Below are 13,037 nucleotides of genomic sequence, written 5' to 3' on the forward strand. Positions count from 1 at the left end.
AATTGAACCGAATTGTTTCCAAATGAACAACAATAACCAAATTTGTCCAAATAAGAAACAGAAATTAAATTCCGTCTAAAAGACGATACAACAAAAGTGTCTTTCAAATCCAAATAGAAACCAGTACATAATAACAACCTAAATTGCCCTATTGCTTCCACTTCTACCGACTTTCCATCGCCAACGTAGATGTATCTTTCAACATAATTAGGCATTTGGTAGCTCAGGCAACCCTGCATTGAAACACTGATGTTAGAAGTTGAATCAGAGTCTAACCGCCAGGTGTTTCCAGGTACTGAAGTTAAATTGACCTCAGAACAGACCAAAGTAAGAAATATACCTTTCTTAGCATGCCATGCGTGATACTTTACACATTTCTTCTTTTGATGTCCAGTTCCTTTGCAAAAGTAACAGACATTAGTCTGCTTCTGCTTCTTTTACTCTGGACCCTTTGCAGCTTCATTCTTAGGCTCTGAAGTGTTTTTCCTTTTGCGCTTGTCCTTAGAGGTACTTACATAATGGGCACTTTCAGTCCTTTCTCGCTTTAGCCTTCCCTCTTCTTGCACACAAAATGAAATGAGCTCATTCAGAGTCCATTTCTCCCTTTGACAATTTTAAGAGATCTTAAACTGACTGAATTGTGCAAGAAGGGAAAGCAAGACCAAATGTATGAGTAAGTCTTCCGACATCTCAAGCTTAAGGGCCTTAAGTTTTGAAGCAATATTGGACATTCCCATAATGTATTCCCTTATGTCTCCCTTGCCTTAATACCTCATGGAAATCAAGTTCTGTAGCAGAGTACTTGTTTCCGCCTTATCGCTCTTTGCAAAGCGTTTTTCAATCTCAACAAGGAAAACTTTGGCACTATTTATCTCATCCGAGATAGTACCCCTAACGACCTCTGGAATGCCGCGCTTAATAATCATTAGACTCATGCGATTAGAGCGATCCCACTTCTCATAATCCTTCCTCTCTTTAGAGGCACTGAATTCCGAAGGAGAAGGGGGTTGCTCTACCCTTAATGCATAGTCTAGATCCATGCAGCCAAGAACATTTTCCATGTTCTCTTTTCAGTCCTTAAAATTTTCTCCATTAAGGACCAGAACCGAATTTAGATTTGAAAATATAGAAGCAATTGATGTAGCTGAATAGAACAAAAGACAAAATATTAAAATATGCTCACAACTTAAAATTATCAATGTGCTTTAAATAATGTTATGTCCAATTCAAGATACCTAGTGCACCATTAATATCAAGTCTTTGGACAGTGATATTAACTACAAGTGGTACTCTTGTCGTAATGATCAAACATTTATAATAAGGCATGTGAACTGATGAATCCCTCTTTGGATTGATTCATCAGTCACATGTCTAAAATTTAGAATTATAACATGTTTACCATCACAGGTGTGTATGATCTTCGGCCAAATATTAACTTTCCTTTGGGCCAATTAATACTCGCATGAATAATCATACATACTTACATCTGATATTCCTCATGAGTTATATCCATGAGAGAGGTCACTTTGGCGACATTTCACTTCAATTGGCTCACTTGAGTTATATCCATGAGAGAGGTCACTTGGGCTAGCGTACTCTCGCTTGGGCGACGTACTCCCTTGAGCAAGCATAATCTCGCTTGAGCGAGCATACTCTCGCTTGAGCGAGCATACTCTCGCTTGATTGGAATAGAAGCCAATGTTTTTGTTCAGCTCTCGCTTGGACGAGGCACTCTCGCTTGAGCGCAATAGAAGCCAATGCTTCTGTTCAGCTCTCGCTTGGGCGAGGTACTCTCGCTTTAGCGCAATAGAAGGCTCTCGCTTGGGCGAGGCACTCTCGCTTGAGTGAGAGCACTGCAACAGAACACGAACATGGCGGTTTCTGCATCATTCTTCTCCGAAAAACCACCAAAAAAATCAAGAAAACACCAGAAAAAAACAGCATTGATTCATTTTGAATCTATCTATATTCATATGGAAAAGCATGAATTTCTATCCTAATCAATCCAATTGCATAGATAAATCATCAAACCCTAAACTAATCCAAATTTGGGGAAGAACATGAAATGCTTCTAAAGACCAAATTTCACATATAAATCATATTAGGGTGGCTCTGATACCAATTGTTGGAATTTTCTATGAATAATCCCTTTAAGTGAATGCGGAAAACCTAATGATCAGGACTTTGTTCCTATAATAAAGTGTCTATGCCCATATATAAACCCAAATGGAACAACCCTAAATCCTAGACCGAAGAAACCCCAATTGATTTTATAGTGAAGAAGAAGAACATTCCTTGATTAGCCATTTTGGAACTCTTAAGGGTATGTGGGTATGATGATCTTCCAGATGGTAGAGCCTGATGGTTTTTTCTTCTGCTTCTCTAGAGGGGAATGAGAAAGCCTAGGAGAGCTTATGTGATCTGATGGAGAGAGTGAACCTTATGGAATTGTGATGGTGTTTTTATGTCCTGCTGGATAACTCCACACAATTCACCTTTATTCTCATCAGCCTACTCAACAAAACCTGTTGCTCTACAAATGGGGACCATAAGCCATAAAAGTAATCGAAGCGGTTACTACTTAAGTTGCAATAATTCTAACTCAGTCCCGTCATCAAATCAGAAATTGCTTGAAAGTATCTACACTTATAATATTTCATGACACATATGCCCTTAGCCACAAAATTAATTCTTGAAGACCATTTTATATTTGACTAACTAAATAATGGCCAAAACAAAATCATATAGAATTATATCTGTGACCCATAAATTGTCAGAAATTTTAACACTTTTTCCACTTAAAAACCTTTTCACTCCTCCGTCATATCTAATGTCTCACACTAAATAAACTCAACAATCTTTCTGAAGTGTGAGTACCACACTCTTACTAGTCTGCTCCCCCTTAAGTTTACCATGTCTCGGCCAAAACATCAGTTATGATATCACTTGTTGGATCAGACTGAGATCAGGAAGCCTCCAACCACCAATGAGTTTCATTGTTACCGCAATACGTGAAGAATGGAGAACCACAAGTGAGACACTACATTTTAAACCAAAATCTTAAACATTAGTTAAAGAGTCTTTTCTACTTATAAATCATTTTGTTCATCTCATATCTAATGTATGACTTTACACTTGAATAAACTCAACATAATATAAGTAATATTATTATATATTTAATTTTAGTATAAAAAGATACAAAATTTAATTTAATTGTAAGAGCTAGATGAAATTCATTTATGCCTACTAGACTATTTCAATTTAAACATGATCAAATATTTCAAGACCATATAATATAGCAGACCTGTAAACATGCTAGCAAGTCGGACCAAACTTTTAAACAAGTCAAACATAGGTTTTTCAAATTTTTATAAACATAGTAACAGACCTGGTCCGGACTTCTATATGCGATATAAGCTCGACTTATTTAAGAAAAGTTTCCTCTAACCTATTTGCACCATTAACCTCTCTTATGTAATCTTTTGATGTATACACATTATTTTTTGGGTATCACCGATGATATTTCCTGACCTTTTTGGGATAAGAAACTAATCCATTTCGAGGTTCGTGACCGCCCTTTCTAATAAGTGTCACTCCTAGAATCAAACTCTCGACCTTGTAGATCCAGTGAGGCCTTACACCACTAAACCAACATCTTGTTGGTTTTATATGCATTATTTAAGAAACAAAATGTAGAAAATATTGATACAATTTGATTAAAAAATAACTTTATATACCTAAAAAAATTATATATATATATATATATATATATAATAAATGATTTTGTTATAAAATATATATTTATAACCATCTGTGTGAAAAGAATAAATGAAATAATTTCTTTAAAAAATTAAATAATTATACATTTTATAATTGGTATGAAATTATTCCAGAAAATCTTATAAATAGGACCAACAATATGTATAAAATTAATATTTTTAAGTAAAAGTGATCTATAATAAAAATAAGGTTTTATTGAGGACAAGGAAATTTAAAGTGGTACAAGTTTTTTGCAAAGCTGAATCCATCAACTCATAAAATATTTAAATTTATAGTTTTACAGCAAATATACTATTTTTAGCATAAATATTATTTTTATCCATCATAAGCTACGATGATATCATAATAATTCTAAGAATTATTTTCAAAATTAAATTAGGACAACTTTAAGTTGTCATTTGACTTTTAGATAAGTTTACGAAAATATGTATAATGATAAAAATATGAAAAGTAAGATAAATATTATTAGTTTTATTTGTTGGAACGAGGAACTAAATACTCATTCCAGTCTCTCATATTTTTCAATGTTACCAATTAGTCCTCAAAAATTGAAAAGCTCAAAATGATCCCAAAAATTTCAAATATGGATCAAATTAGTCATTTTAGGATCAAATTAGTCTCTATCAAGTGTTATAAAAAATTCTACAAAAGACTAACTTGACCCACATTTGAAATTTTTGGAACATTTTTTTCAATATTTGATGGACCAAACTGGTGAGGTCGAAAAACATGAAGGACTGAAAATGATATTTAATCTACATTTTTTATTAGGTGTTTTAATTCCTTTTCCTACCTTCTTGGTAGGGATGAACATGAGTCTGGTTGGGACAGGTTAAGGCTTGTCCTTACCGAACCCTAAATATCGGTTGAGTCATTTTTTCGAACCCAGACTCAGCCCTAGACTCAAAGCTAACCCGACCTTAAATATTGACTGGGTCAACCTTTAAACACGACCTGACTCCAGACCCAACTAAATATAATGCATACTCATTTTAGATAAAGTCTTCTTAATATTTTTATTATTATGAATATGTAATTTGACATATAAAATGATATATATATGATTAATCATGTATATATGATGAAAAGATTAGAGAATCAATGATACTTTCGATCAAAAATGTGACATTACTAAGTATACATTTGAATAGAGACATATACAAACATGATGAGTGAGTGACCATGAGACGGGTTGGGACGAGTCATGCTATGCCCTACCCGACCCTAAATATTGATCATGTCTAATCTTTGAACTCAAATCCGGCCCCAGACACGATGAAACCCGAAGCGGGTAGGGCCTAGTCCTGCTCACCCCCATTTCATGGTGGATGGTGAAGATGATTTTAGAGGGTGATGTAGTCTCTTAACTTAATAAACAATTATGCAATGGACCAAAATAACAATGTTACCAATTACCATATACAAATCATGAAAGGAATAATATTGATTATATACAACTATATATAGTGGGGTAAAAAAAAGCTATAGGTAGTTAAAATCCTTATTTGGCCACCATATATGAAGGATTCCTATTATAAGGTTAAAGTTATCTACTTTATATTCCAATGATCAGTGATTAGTACATATCAAACACAGTCTATCACTTAATCTAACTCATTACACCCTATACTTTTAACAGATTATTAATCTATCTTGGCCTCAGTTTTCTTGTGCAACCTCCTTTCTTTCTGCAACGAATTAAAAGGTGACAAGTAGGAAGGTGTATGTGGTAAAGAATACAAGCACACACATTGAAAACAATAACACATAAAATTCTATTATGGACAAAGGACACATGGCAACAGATGGTGAAATCAAGGAAATGAGAGTGAGGAAAAGCAAGAGAGAGAGGTAGCCAAACCGCATGCTAAAAGGATTTGTGTAAAGGTATAAAAGTAGCACATGATAGGAATATGGAGATATTTATGATGTATGAACTTTCTCTTTTCTAATATTCCTCCTTCCTCTAAATTCCCTACTATCTTATTCTCTCTTGGTATTGAATTTTTCCTCATTTCAAGTACTGCTTCTATTAATTCCATCAACATTCCTATGCTTATTATTTCTTCTGTCTTATTCTCTTGTAATTGAATTGATTTACTGAGGTTACTGTTACATTGGTGCTTTCATTGACTCTCTAATAGCGGAAAATACACGGATGAAGGATCTAGCAGTTGAGGTGAAGAGAATTTATGATGACTTGGAACTGCACACATCATAATCTGATCAACGAGACAGTCACAACATGGCTCATTTCAACCGTTTACATAACAGCATGTCTTCCCTCACTGCTGGTATGGACAATGTGATATAGAACATGGAGGCTTTACGCAATGATGCCTTAGGAACGCACTCAACAATACAGTCCACTAATGGTAACCGCAATTCCTTTCAGACTAGAAATGTTAAGCTAGATTTTCCTCGGTTTGATGGTACTAATACACTAAATTGGATCTTCAAGGCAAACCAATTTTCTGAGTATTATAACACCCCTGACATACATAAAATTACTATTATTGCAGTACACATAGAGGGTGATGTCATCCCTTGGTTTCAGTTAGATAACAGAAACAATCAATTCCAAAATTAGTCTACATTGGTTTCCACCTTTGAATCCCAATTTGGGCCCTCACTGTTTGATTGTTCTCGTTCCATGCTACTCAAATTAACTCAAACAGACTTTGTCACTCTCTATAATTATGAATTTACCAATTTGGCAAACTGTGTAATCGGAATCTGTGATGCCCTTCTTCAAAGAGGATATTTATCGCGAAATGATATTACAAGGTCCCACATCCTTAGTCTGAGCCATTGCCTTAGCCAAACTTTATGAAGAAAAGTACCAACCAACCAATCCTCATAAAACCAAAACCAATACATCTCATTCACAACTCACAACCATAAACAGTTTACTCCAAACTCCTCCAACAAACACACAAACACACAAACACATTCCCTTCATTACTACCTACACCTAATACTAAGCCACATACATTCCTACCACAAACCACAAAAACCCTCTTATTAAAAAGACGACAACATCAGAAATGCAAGTGCACAAAGAAAATGGTCTATGTTTTACATGCGATGAATTTTTTTCATTTAACCACAAATGCCCCAACAAATAGTACTATCTATTACAATATGACAAGGATGAGCCCCCAAATGAACCAATTGACCCTGATCCACACCATATAGAGAACCAAATAGACATCAACAATGCCTTGTACCACCATTTGTCCTACAATGCTTTAAAGGGAGCTAATGGTTTAAGAACAATAAAGTTTACTGGACACATTAATGGCATCCAACTTCAGGTATTGCTGGACAGTGGCAACTATGACAATTTCATCCAACCGATGATTGCTAAATGCCTTAAAATCCTAACAGAACCTGCCACTAACTTCAAGGTCTTAGTCGAGAATGGAAATTATCTTACTGTAGAAGGCCAAGTTAAACAATTACAGGTGATGATTCTTGGCCACATGCTTCAGGTACCCGTGTATTTACTTCGGGTTACAGGAGTTGATCTCATCCTAGGAGTAGCATGACTGGCAACAATAGGACCTCATGTGTCCGACTATGCTGCTTTGACAATTAAATTTTATCTTGGGGATACTTTTGTCACTTTCCACGGGGACTGCCAATCTGCACCTACATCAGCCCATCTGCACCATCAGAAAAGAATGCAACATACACAAGCGATTGCTAAGCTTTATACCCTGCAGGTACACCAGGAGGACAACAATGTGGTACCACTACTATTAGTATTTAATTATGTGGAACCCACGGTAGAACAAGTATAGGTCAATTTTTGATAAACCAATGGGTCTACCACCTCAACGCCTGCAAGATCATATGATTCCCATTGACGAGGGTGTTGGACCCATTAAAGTGAAACGATATAGGCATGCTCACAACCACAAAAATGAGATTGAAAATATGATACGCGAGATAATTCAATAAGGCATTATCCAACCAAGCTCTAGTCCCTTCTCTAGTCACGTGTTGTTGGTCAAGAAAAAAGATGGCACGTGGTGTTTTTGCACTGACTATCGGGCTCTTAATGCAGTCACAATAAAGGACATTTTTCCAAAGCCAACATTTGATGAATTATTTGATGAACTTCATGGTGCAAAATTATTTTCCAAATTGGACTTGTGTTCGGGGTATCACCAAATTTTGGTTAAACCCGAAGATAGGCATAAGACAACATTTCACACTCACCAAGGCCATTATGAGTGGCTTGTAATGCCATTTGGCTTGGGCAATGCCCCCATAACCTTCCAAGCATTAATGAACCAGGTATTTCAGAAATGACCATGCAAATTTGTTCTAGTTTTTTTCAATGACATCTTGGTATAAAGTCACCGTTGGCATGATCATTTGGAACACCTAGCAATTGTTTTAAACACCCTACAACAACAATAATTATATGCTAAAATGTCCAAATGCTCCTTTGCATTGACCCAAGTTGATTATTTGGAACACTTGGTATTTGTTGCTGGAGTAGCAATGATAAATCCAAGGTCCAAGCAATATTAGATTGCCCATTACCGAAATCCATTAAGCCACTTCGAGGATTCCTGGGCATCACAGGTTATTACTACTGCTTCATTAAGAGTTATGCAACAATTGTAGAACCATTGACAAATCTGCTAAAGAAAGAAAGTTTTGAATGGACTGATTCCACTACAATGACTTTTCACAACCTTAAAAAGGCAATCACTCAAGCGCTAGTTCTTGCATTACCGAATTTCACACCGCTCTTAATCTTGGAAATAGATGCTTCAGGCACAGGCATTGGGGCAGTCCTAAACCAAAACAGTCATCCCATAGCTTTTAAATTAAAAAAAATGTAACTGAGAATGCAAGCTAAATCCACTTATGTTAGAGAACTCTATTCTATAACAGAAGCAGTGGCTAAATTGCAACATTATATATTAGGCCACACTTTCATTATCCGTACATATAAGAGAAGTCTTAAAAGTCTCACCAATTAAACAATTCAAACTCTTGAACAACAAGAATGGTTGCCTAAACTTTTGGGATTTGACTTTACCATTAAATATAAATCGGGTAAAGAGAATGTTGCAGCTGATGCCCTCTCACGATCCTTTCACTTAGCTTGGTCAGCCCCCTCATCTGATCTAATTAAAGCTATCCGCTTGGAACTTCAGCAGGACCAGTGTTTGCAGAAAATTATGCAAGAGACCGCAACATCAAATAACCATTATTCAGTGCAAGATGGCATACTTTACAAGTAGGATAGATTGGTAGTTCCTTCTTCCCTATAATTAATTGCTCAAATTCTTCAAGAATTTCATGCGTCCGTAATTGGCAGCCATGCAGGGATCAGAAGAACAAATGCTCGCATCACTTCTCAATTTTATTGGCCTAAAATGGGGTCTGGCATCACAAAGTTTGTTCAACAATGCCAAATTTGTCAACAAGCTAAGTATGTTAACACATTACCATATGGGTTGCTACAACCGCTTCCAATTCCTAATCAAGTGTGGGAGGATGTCGCCATGGATTTTATCACTGGATTACCTCCACCCCATGACTACACAATGATAATCATATTGATAGATAGACTTTCCAAATATGGTCATTTGAAATCAACATACACAAGTGCAGGAGTAGCTGAGTACTTCAAGAATCATATTTTGAAACTTCATGGGATACCAAAAAATATAGTGTCTGATCAAGACAAGGTATTTTCCAGTCAATTTTGGCAACATATATTCAAGCTACAAGGCACCACTCTAGCTATGAGTTCCGCATATCATCCACAAATTGATGGACAATCAGAAGCTGTTAATAAATGCATAGAGATATATTTGCGGTGTTTAATCTATGATAATCCAAAATCCTAGAGCAAATTGTTGCCATTAGCAGAATATTGGTATAAGCAGCTTATCACCATAGTATAGGCATGACACCATTCTCTATCTTATATGGGAGAGACCCTCCAAAGATCATACCTTATCGAAGTAGTGACAGTGACAATACTTTGGCCATGGACATGTTACACCACCGATATGATATGCTATACAAACTTAAGAACAATCTCCTCCAAGCCCAAGCACATATGAAGAAGATTTCCGATGCCAAACGTTCTGAGGTGCATTTCCAGATTGGGGACATGGTGTTTGTGAAACTCCAACCTTATCGGCAGAGTTCCCTATCACTGAGAAAAAACCAAAAACTGGGCATGCATTACTTTGGACCTTTTCCTATAATGGAAAAGATTGGTCAGGTGGCTTAGAAGCTTTTACTTCCTCCAGCCGCAAAACATCACCCAGTTTTCTACAATTCAGTTCTTAAGAAATGTCTAGGGGATCCTCAGGCTCAGTACATTCCTCTTCCGCTACTATCAGTTGAACAAGGCCCAATATCCCAACCACTACAAGTGTCACAAACTAGATTAGTTAACAAACATGGGGCATGGATCAACCAGGGTCTCATACATTGGGATGGCCTTGTAATTTCCAAGGCTTCTTGGGAAGATGTCATCACGATCAAGTGTGATTATCCATAGTTTGACCTTGAGGACAAGGTCAGTTTTAATGGGGGAGGAAATGTAACGAATGAAAAAGTGACAAGTAGGAAGGTGTATGTGGGAAAGAATACAAGCACACATTGGAAACAATAACACAGAAAATTCTGTTATGGACAAAGGACACATGGCAACAAATGTTGAAATCAAGGAAATGAGAGTGAGGAAAATCAAGAGAGAGAGGTGGCCAAACTGCATGCTAAAAGGATTTGTGTAAAGGCTATAAAAGTAGCACAAAGTAGGACTAGGAGGATATGTATGATGTATGAACTTTCTCTTTTCTAATATTCCTCCTTCCCCTAAATTCCCCGCTATCTTATTCTCTCTTTGTACTAAATTTTTCCTCATTTCAAGTACTCCTTCTATTAATTCCACCAACATTCCTATGCTTATTATTTCTTCTGTCTTATTCTCTTGTAAGTGAATTGATTTACTGAGGTTACACCTTCACTAGTTTCACATTGATTCAATTGAAAGATATGTTACTTAAGTTTTGATTTCTTAGTGAAAATCGTTTGAATTCCTTTCTTCCCAAACATTATAAATCACAACTACAATGGAAGCATATATAATCATTTTCCTAGGCTTGCTAAACTTGAAGATTTGCTTCCTTCTATCATAATTACTTGGCATCTATGTGATCTACATATCCAATATCCCACCAGTCTTAATAACCTAGAATCAAACTTGCACTCTGTTGAAAGGTTTTTCTTGGGGGGAGAGTTGGTTTTCCTCTCTCAACAAATCGTCCTCGCAGTAGTGTCAATTTGTTGAAAGCGGAAATTCCCTCAATTTAGTGTGTTTTATTTTTATTTGATTAAGTAAGTGAACTCGGTTTTATTCTTTGTTCGTCATCTCGGCTATGTTGAAATAAATTCCAATGCCGGTATAATGGTTTCAAGAATATTCCAGTTACAACTAACTTTTAATAATCATGTGAATAAATTATTCATTCTTTGCCCCATCCCGGCTTTGTTAGAATAAATTCCAACGTCGGTACAATGGTATCGAAGCAATCCCCTATTACATAATTATTAAGTACATTTGAATACCATCTCAGTTTTGTGGAATAAATTCCAAAACTGGTTTAATGGTATTCTAATGTACAAAAGTGTTGAATAGTTAGTTGTTAGAAACAAATAAATAAATAAAAAACAAAAGAATAATAAAGTTAACTGGCCTTTATTTATTTACTCTCTTTCGGGTTCGTTTTATTACAAACCAAACTTCATCCTTAAGGAAGGTTGGTATTAAAGATGCGGAAAGTAAATAACAATGAATAAAAGTTAGTAAGTTAGTTTCATCACTTTTGTATATTAAAAGGTGTTTTCAACAAATAAATTTATTGATAACACTTTACTATTTTACAATTTACACCTCTTTCAAGATTCAATTGTAGTATAGTATAGGGTTATGTCGAACCACAAGGAATTGCCTAATAGAATGAATCATATGAACATGTCAATGCACAAATAATGAGTTCAACATATTTTGATGGTTTTTGTTTTGAATTGAATATAAACAATTAATAAGAAAAATAAACTAAATATTAACAAATTCTTGAGGAGACAAGATCATTTTGAATGATGAAAATATTTCTCAACTTCTTATGAATTTGAACTACTTAGATAAGTTTTTATGTTACTTTGATTAACTCCAAACACGAAGTTCTAAAATCATCCTTTTAGTGTATGTCCTAAAATGGTAGAATGATAATCACTTATATTTATTACTAAACAATATTACGTCCACAAAGAGATTAGATTGTCACACCCTAAGCTTGGCTACTCTAATATTGAAGTAATAATGTCTTAAAAAAAGTATGCTTAACTTGGCAAATAAACTAAGTAGTACAACTACTTCTTAGTTTATTTGTTAAGTGTTTGAGACAAGTAATTTTATGACTTGAAATCAATTTTTAGGTGATCAATCTAAAAAGAGCATTAAGAATTTCTCAAACAAGTAAAATTAATCAAAGCACCAACTTGAATGATTAAAATTCAAACTTTAGAATATAAGAAGAAGTAGAAATACATAACCATATTCAAAAGATTTTGTTAGGAGCATGAGTCATCCATTCAAGGATTGGATGCTTTGAGTTCCAAATGAGATTAAAAAATTGATTTTTGCGTTTCATTTGCCTTCTCCTTTTTCCTCCTTGAATTATAAACTAAAATTACAAAACTTACTTAAATAAAGTTCCTAATAACTAAGAACAAGAATAGAGAACTCCAGGGAAGAATTTCTAGGTAAGATGTGAATGAAAATGGGAGATATGATGTTCTTTTCGAATGAAATGTGCCTCTATTTATAGAAGTTCCCTGGAGCCACTGAGCTGCTTGTTAGCACCGCTCAGCAACTCACCAAACCCTTCAGCATGTGTTTGGTCACTTGATCAAGCAGCTTTGTCACATCCTTATGCTTGACTCACCAAAACTAGTTGTGAGCTATGGGACCAGCTATAGTGAGCTACTCTGAAAAGCCTATGGTGGGCTGCTTGAAGTGATGTCATTGGTGATTTCATGGTTTGCTTGATGGCTAAGTCAAGTCTGGGTGCACACCGCTTAGCACACCTGTTGCACTGCTAAGCTGCTTGTTCAGCAGCTTTGACCGTGCTGACTGGGGCGTGGCCTGGTGCTTGCTGATCTGGGCAGGAGTCTGGTTCTCCGCTGAGCTGCTTGGTTGCACCGCTAGG

This window comes from Lupinus angustifolius, chromosome LG10 (genome assembly GCF_001865875.1).
Source record: "Lupinus angustifolius cultivar Tanjil chromosome LG10, LupAngTanjil_v1.0, whole genome shotgun sequence".
NCBI lineage: Eukaryota > Viridiplantae > Streptophyta > Magnoliopsida > Fabales > Fabaceae > Lupinus > Lupinus angustifolius.